Here is a 7,948-nt window from a genome sequence, read left to right on the forward strand (position 1 = left end):
AGTCAGTGGTAACACTGTGAACCACCAGAGGATCGGGATCTGGAACTCACACCAAGAAGCATCAACCCTTCAGGGACTTGTGCATGTAGAGAACCTGGGTGCCCATAGTGAAAAGGGTTCTAGGCTTTCAAAGTAAAATTGCATGTGAGGATGGAGAGTGATAAATGATTCTTGCTTTCAAGGCGTTATCACGGTGTTTGTTAGCTGTGGGGCAATGGCACCCTGTGAATCAGCAGCCTGCATGAAGAGCATCATCCCTGCAATCCTCACAAATCACCCTCATGGTAGAGAAGAGACACGGGCTTTTGGATTTCACATGGCTGCTGAACAGCACCTGGGTCAGAAGGGAGCACCTTTCACAGGGAGGACTGCATGAAATTCCCTCTAGGCCACCTGAGGCTCCACCTCTGATATGGAGGGGAAGGGCCTGGGGAGGCCTGGTCCCCTCTTCTTTTTAGCAGCAAGGCACAGGACAAGACGCTGTAGTAGAAGAACCTTTTGACTTAAAGGGATAGGATTGTTTTTGTTCTTTCAACATGAACGTGAGTCTGAAGAAACAGCTATGGCCATCCCAGCCCTGGGCAAGGGGAAAATGCCGGAAAACTCCAGGGTGGGAGGGAGCACATCCCAAGGCCCAGGATCTGCCAGACAACTGGGGAAGAGAAAACGCAGGCAGGTATTGAAGCCGTGAAAGGTTACGCAAATGTACGTTTGAAACTGGAAATGAAACAAGGTGATTTTCTCTGCCACACGAACAACAGATTGGCAAAACGTTAAAGCATGTTAGTATTCAGGGGAGGCTGCGTTCAGAGAAGCAGCTACCTTCAGAGGCTGCTGGTGACTGTGTGACCAGCTGGAACTCTTTTGGACAGTCAACTGGCTAGAGATGTTGAAACTTGATGACTGCATATCCTTTCACCCAGATATCCCTTTCCCGGGTGTCTGTCTTCCGCAGGAGATTTGTGTATTTTATGGATTGAATTGTGTCCCCTCCCCCAAATGTAAATGTTTCTATTCTCAACCCCAGAGACTCAGAATGTGACTGTGTCTGGACACAGAGTTCTCCAAGAGGTAATTCAGGAGAAGTGAGTTCATTCGGGTGGCCCCTAATTTAATATGCCTGGGGTTCTTACAAGGAGAGGTGGTGAGCGCACAGAGAAGTTGAAGAGAAGACCCTGTGCTGACCGAGATAGAAGTCAGCCATCTCCAAGGCAAGGAGAGAGGCCCAGACAAACCACCCCAGGCTGACAGCTTGACATTGGAGTTCCAGTCTCCAGAATTGTGAGGAACCAGATTTCTGTGGTTAAGCCCTTCAGTCAGCGTGCCATGTTATGGCAGCCCTGGCAAACTGCTCCAGCCTATTAGGACACACATAGGATTATGCTCCCTGCAGAACGGCTTCCTAGAAAGGGAATTTTATCATGACATGCTCCACCAGCATTGAGAGGCTGAACCACTGTGGAACATGGCCTCCCTTAAGGAATATTACAGTGAGATGTGAGGGTACAGCTCCTGCCCGATTGGCCTGCAGGGATGAGTTCTGTGAGATGACACTTTAAAGACAAATGCATGGAGTAGCTTCACCTTCTGTTGCTGTAGTCAACGCCCCCCCCACCCTTGTTTGTGTAAAAGTTCTGTATTTTAAGTCCTGGAGGAGGTCTGGCAGGGCAGCAGAGCTGCCTGTTGCCCGAGATACCCTTAGGGTGGGGAGTTAAAATGATAACAGTATGAGTATGTTGCTGTTGTTACCATTATACTCAATTCTTGTGGCAACATGCTGAGATACTTCTGGCATAGCATAAAGTGAAAACAGAAGGATTTTCTCTGATCTTTCTCTGATAGGTGAGAGGGACTTTGCCTGTAACCAAGTTGTCACTGGGGACTGATGGCAGCTAGATTGCTTTGGGATAGGACAGTGGATCACTAAAGTGGGAAAGCCCTAGGACAGAGCTTAGGGAGTCCCCATATTTGTGTTGGAGTCCTGGGCCCACCCTGGTTTTCTGGAGTCCCTGTCTGTGGAGACCCTTCTGTGCCCTGTCTCACCCCAGACCAGCACTGGCCGTTGTTGGTGGCATGGTGCACCTGTCCTTTAACAAAGTTGGAGAAATGGAATCCATCCAGCAGCTCCTGCTTGATCCACTGTGTGGAGCTCTACAAAGAGAGTGCCCGAGAGCCGGGCCAAGAGGTGTCAGTGGCCTGTCTGGTTGACCCCACAGTGGGATACCCCCATTAGAACTTCTCCTTGTCCACCCCCCTTCCCCAACAATATTTGCCACATAGGAGCATCTGCATAGACCTCCAGCCGGAGAAGGTTGAGTTCTCTGGCAGATGACAGCTTGAGGTCTTGGGATTCAGATCTGAGTAGACAAAGTGTGTCCTCAACGCTCACCTTCCCATCCTGCCAGGCATGGTCTGGGCTGTGAACCTGACATACCTACCAGGCTCCAAACACCTGACTACCAGCCTGCTCCTGTCCAGGGAGGGCCCCTCATCTCCTGTTTCCCCCATACACATGGGGAGGGGCTCGGCGCTGCCCTGACGGGCAGAGCTGAGGCCTGGCCTGGATGTGCTTGCCCTGGGCCCTGTGTTACCTGTGGGTGCCTTCTGGCAAAGGGCCAGAGGCGTCGAGGGTGAGGGTTGAACCAATGTCTATATTCTTGAGAAAGACTCTCATTTTGGCCTCTCCTGCGACGAGGAGGTCGGCAGCATGTCGGGACACAGCAGGAGAACATGTTGTTCTCCGGAGTGTCGCCCACCAAATGAGCTGGAAATGGGGCTGTGTGTATACTATGGGTGTCTAGTTACCAGAATTCTAAGTTCTACTGGGGATCTGTCAGCAAGGAAGTGAGGTCACATCTTGCAGGTTCCATCCTGTAAGCTCCTCCTTTCCATGAGACCTACTCACAGGTCCCTCTGGGTTTCTGATCGCTCACCCTCCCCCGTCAACTCCTTACCTTTCACCATTAAGCAAAAGTGTGCTCCTTCAGCACCTTGGGAAGAGAAGACCGGAATATAACCATTCTCCCAGGTTTGAGGAGCCAGTGCTGGGTCAAGAGCAGCCTTTTATCATAGCAGTTGTGAGACCCTAGAGAACTCCTTTGGTGTTTTGGGGCCTCCTCAGCTTGAACAATGGGGATTATGCTAGCATCTCCTTCCTGGGGAACTCATGAGGTGTGTTTGAGATAAATCTTAAAAACTCATGGTGTGGTGTTCCCTGTAGATTTTGCACACCCTGCAAGATGGAAGAACTACAAGAAGGGGTGAGAAGTAGCATGGAATACAACTCCAGTGGGCCTGGGGTCCACAGTGTGATCTCAGGAAAAACCAATTTTGCTCTGGGCCTCGTCTTTCATTCTCCACCAGTAGAGGTTGAGATTAAATGAAATTCAGACATCCTCCTCTTCTGACATTGCACCTTCCAGTGCGTTCCCATTTTATTTAGAACCAGACCCTGTGCCTCATCTCAGCCTTGGGTGGGCAGCATCCACAAAGACAGCACTGAGGGGTTAGTGGCTCCCTTCTGAATGATGGAATAGGACACAGATGGTGGAATAGCACTTCTGAGCTAGTTCAGGCTGTTACAGCCAAGATCCGTAGCCTGGGGAGCTCATCAAGAAGAGAATTGTGTTTCTCCCAGTTCTGGAGGCTGGAAGTTGGAGATCAGGGTACCAGCCTAGTCAGGCCTTAGTGAGTACACTTCTGTCCCATTCACTGAGCTTTTACAGGTGCTGTCCTTTCCTTGGAGAATGATTCAACTTTAGGAGCATGGGTAGATCTCCATTCAAAGCCCAGTTCTCACTTGTAGCTTGGTGATCGTGGGGAAGTCATAGAACATCCCTGTGCCTGTTTTCTCCTCTGAGAAATGGTGTTAGTGAGAATTGCTTCCCTTTTTAATCACAGAAAATAAAGCATGCAAAGAAGTTAACTCGGTGCCATTGGGCAGAGAGTGAGAGCCCAGCAAACCAGAGAGATCAGCTTGCCCACAGCAGTGGCGAGGAGTGCGGAGAGTGGGTGAGGCTGGGGCAGGAAGCAGGCCAGCCTGCCAGAGCCCAGGAACAGGTGAAGAGCAAGAGTGAGCTCCTCACCCTGAATTCTCAGGGGACACAGGCATGCAGGGGTTGTGGGGAGCACAATCATCAGGACTGCCCTCATTCCCCTGGTTCCCTCCATATCTGACGTGGTCCCAGGGCCCCCTCTCCCTGTGTTTCCTCTCTGCGCTGTTTTCTTCCTGGCTGCCCTCCCAGGACTCATTTTGGGCCCTGGTCAGGTGGAGTCTTGAGGTAACTATAGGCTCCTCTGAGGTTCAACCTACCGTTTGTTGAGACCTCTGAGCTTAGAAACCACCTCCAGCCTATACCCAAGAGAGGGCTGGAGGGAGCTGACAGTGCAGTGGCGGTTTTCCCTGGGGCAGCCACTCCAGGGCCTGCTGGCAGGTATCTGCTGAACTTGAGCTTTCTTTTGGGCCTCTGGGGTTCTGAGGTGTGATTTTCCCTCTTAAGATAGGCTGATCCCCCAGTGGGTGCCTTAGCCTCAGAAATGGTTCCCGCTGAGCTGGGAGCTGTGCTCTACCTTCAGTTTCCTAGGACACCTCACCCTGGCCCTGCCCATTCTGACTTCCGAAGCCCAAAGAGAGGGTCTGTAGAAATTGCTAGATACGAAAGGGCTACAAATAAGTCATCGAAGGTGTATTTACATAACAAATGTTTTTTAGTCATTACTATACATCTACCTCAGCAAAGGCGATATTTAAAAATGTTAATACCCTGAGTCACCCTACAGAGAGTTGTATTTATTTGATGGCGCAGGAGACAGTCATGTTTTGTTTTGTTTTGTTTTTTCTTTTTTGAAATGGGATCTTGTGGTGTTGCCCAGGCTGTAGCAGAGTTGCATGATCATAAGCAGCCTTGATCTCCTAGGCTCAAGGAATCCTCCCTTCTCAGCCTCTCAAGTGGCTGGGACTATGGGCATGCACCATCATGCCATGCCATATTTTTTTGTAGAGGCAGGGTCTCACTGTTCCACCCAGGCTTGTCTTCAAGTCCTAGCCTCAAGCTGTCCTACTGCCTTGGCCTCCCACAATCCTGAGTTGACAGACATAAGCCACCGTGCCTGGCCATGTTTCTTTTAAGAGCTCCCTTAGTATTTCTTTTTTTTGTTTTGAGACAGAGTCTCGCTCTATCGCCCAGGCTGGAGTGCAGTGGCCGGATCTCAGCTCACTGCAAGCTCCGCCTCCCAGGTTTACGCTATTCTCCTGCCTCAGCCTCCCGAGTAGCTGGGACTACAGGCGCCCGCCACCTTGCCCGGTTAGTTTTTTGTATTTTTTAGTAGAGACGGGGTTTCACCATGTTAGCCAGGATGGTCTTGATCTCCTGACCTCATGATCCGCCCGTCTCGGCCTCCCAAAGTGCTGGGATTACAGGCTTGAGCCACCGCACCCGGCCACCCTTAGTATTCCTAATGGGCATCCAAGCAAAGAAGGCTTTGCTTGCAGAAGGCTGTAGAACCCTCCTGAGGGTGCATTTTCTTCACAGCCAGCAGATTGTTCCCTGAAGTGTCTGCTTAGCAGTGCACAGGCTATTTATATCCAGGGCTTTGGGGAGCTTTTGGGTTTGGGGACTGGCTGGGGCGTGAGTGTTGGCTCTGGGATCTGTCACAGAGGTCACAAGGTGCAAAGAACTGGTCTCACTTCATAATGACTTACCCATTTTGTGATTCTGTTTATATTTTTTCATCTCCTTGGACTGTAAGACTTGCTAGGACAGGGACCATGTCTTCTTACTCCCTGGTGCCTGACTCACAGGAACTCTTGAGAAATATTGAGTGCATGAATGACACTTTTGGTTTCTGTGATATGTGCAGGGAAGGAGGTGTTAATGGGACATGGAGGAGGCACCCCTGTCCCAGCTTAGGGGATAGGGAGTCCAGGAAGGCTTCCAGGAGGAGGCGATACCTTGGTTGAAGCTTAAAGCCTGAGTTGCAGCTAACCAGCTGGAGCATTTGGGGAGGGGCATCTGGCAGAAGGTGCCACGTGAGCAATAGTATGGAAGTGAGCACTTAGTACCACCTTTGGGGACCAGGGCCGAGGGTCAGTGGTCCAGGCAGGGCTGGAGACGCTGGTTCATGCTTCTTGTCCTGAGAGTCCCAGGTGCCTATGAGAGTGGCAGAGTGGCACAGCCTGCCCTCCGCTCCCATTGCTCTAGTGGTTGTTGAGGGGCCTTTGAGTTACCCCCTCTTCTCCACACTTTGCCCACATGCTCAGAATTATATTTATTTTTTATGAAACAGAGTCTGGGTCTGTTTCCCCAGCTAGAGTGCAGTGGCATGATCTCGGCTCACCGCAACCTCCACCTCCCAGGTTCAAGTGATTCTCTTCCCTCAGCCTCCTGAGTAGCTGGGATTACAGGCATGTACCACCATGCCTGGCTAATTTTTGTATTTTTAGTAGAGACAGGGTTTCACCATATTGGTCAGGCTGGTCTCAAACTCCTGACCTCAGGTGATCCACCAGCGTCGTCTTCCCAAGGTGCTGGGATTACAAGCATGAGCCACTGTGCCCGACCAGAGAGTTATTTTTAAAGCCACCCTGCAGGGCCCTCAGGCACCATCTCCAGGATCTCATTCAGGCCTCCTACCTTACCCCTAAGAAGGAGGGGTGCTGGTTACCACTCACCTCCCTTTACAGATATCCACATGAGGCTGGAAACTTGCCCAACATCACACATACAGTGAGTAGCCGAGGATTCGACCCCAAGTCAGTGACTCCACATACTGGGCTCTCAGCGTCTCTCAGCTGCCCCCTGACACCCTGTTCTTTATGCTAATTTGCTGGTTCCAAAAGGAATGAGCTCCCTATTATTGGAGGAATGCAAGGAAATGTTGGAGCACCCCTTAGAATGGATGCTGCGGAGGGATAAAAGCCTCCTGACCACCTGCACCTTTGTGGACCCGCATCTCCTGAATGATCCCCTTTAGGTGTGATTGGTGCAGTCTCGTCAGGCACCCCAGGTCTCCTAACTCCCAATGAGGTGTTTCTTTTGGTCCTCAAGTTCAGAGAAGCTGAGTAATCCCTTCTCACGGGTTTCCTAGCACCTTGATTTTCAGATGACCCAGTTCTGGGCGGGACTGGAGGCAGGGCTTTAAGGCCATCAGAGAGGCCTAGTTTGAGTTCCAGCAGTGCCCTTTCCTGGCTGTGTGACCCTGGGAAAAATTGCATAAACTCCTTGAGCCTCAGTTTATACACCTTTAAAATGGAGTAATAATGCTCTTTTGAGGATTAAATAAGAATTCTATAAAAGCACCTGGCATATAAAGTATGTTCAAGTAAGGAACTTAAATTTGCAAGGGAAAAAAAACCTCATTAAAAAGGGGGCAAATGACATGAACAGATACTTCTCAAAAGAAGACATACATGCAGCCAACAACCATATGAAAAAAAGCTCAGCATCACTGATCATTAGATAAATGGAAATCAAACCACAGTGAGCTACCATCTCACATCAGTCAGAATGGCCAAGGGTGCAGAGAAAAGGGAATGTTTACACACTTTTGGTGAGAGTGTAAATTAGTTCAGTCATTGTGGAAGACAGCAACAGTTCCTCAAAGACCTAAAGACAGAAATACCATTCAATCCAGCAATCCCATTACTGGGTATATACCCAAAGGAGTAGAAATCATTATGTCATAAAGACACATGCAACTGGGCATGCTGACTCATGTCTGTAATCCCAGCACTTTGGGAGGACGAGGCGGGCGGATCCTGAGGTCAGGAGTTCGAGACCAGCCTGACCAACATGGTGAAACCCCTTCTCTACTAAAAACACAAAAATTAACTGGGCGTGGTGGCATGCACCAGTAATTTCAGCTACTCAGGAGACTGAGGCAGGAGAATCACTTGAACCTGGCAGGCAGAGACGTTCCATTGAGCTGAGATCGCACCATTGCACTCCAG

Source organism: Mandrillus leucophaeus, unplaced genomic scaffold, assembly GCF_000951045.1.
Source record: "Mandrillus leucophaeus isolate KB7577 unplaced genomic scaffold, Mleu.le_1.0 Scaffold154, whole genome shotgun sequence".
Classification (NCBI taxonomy): domain Eukaryota; kingdom Metazoa; phylum Chordata; class Mammalia; order Primates; family Cercopithecidae; genus Mandrillus; species Mandrillus leucophaeus.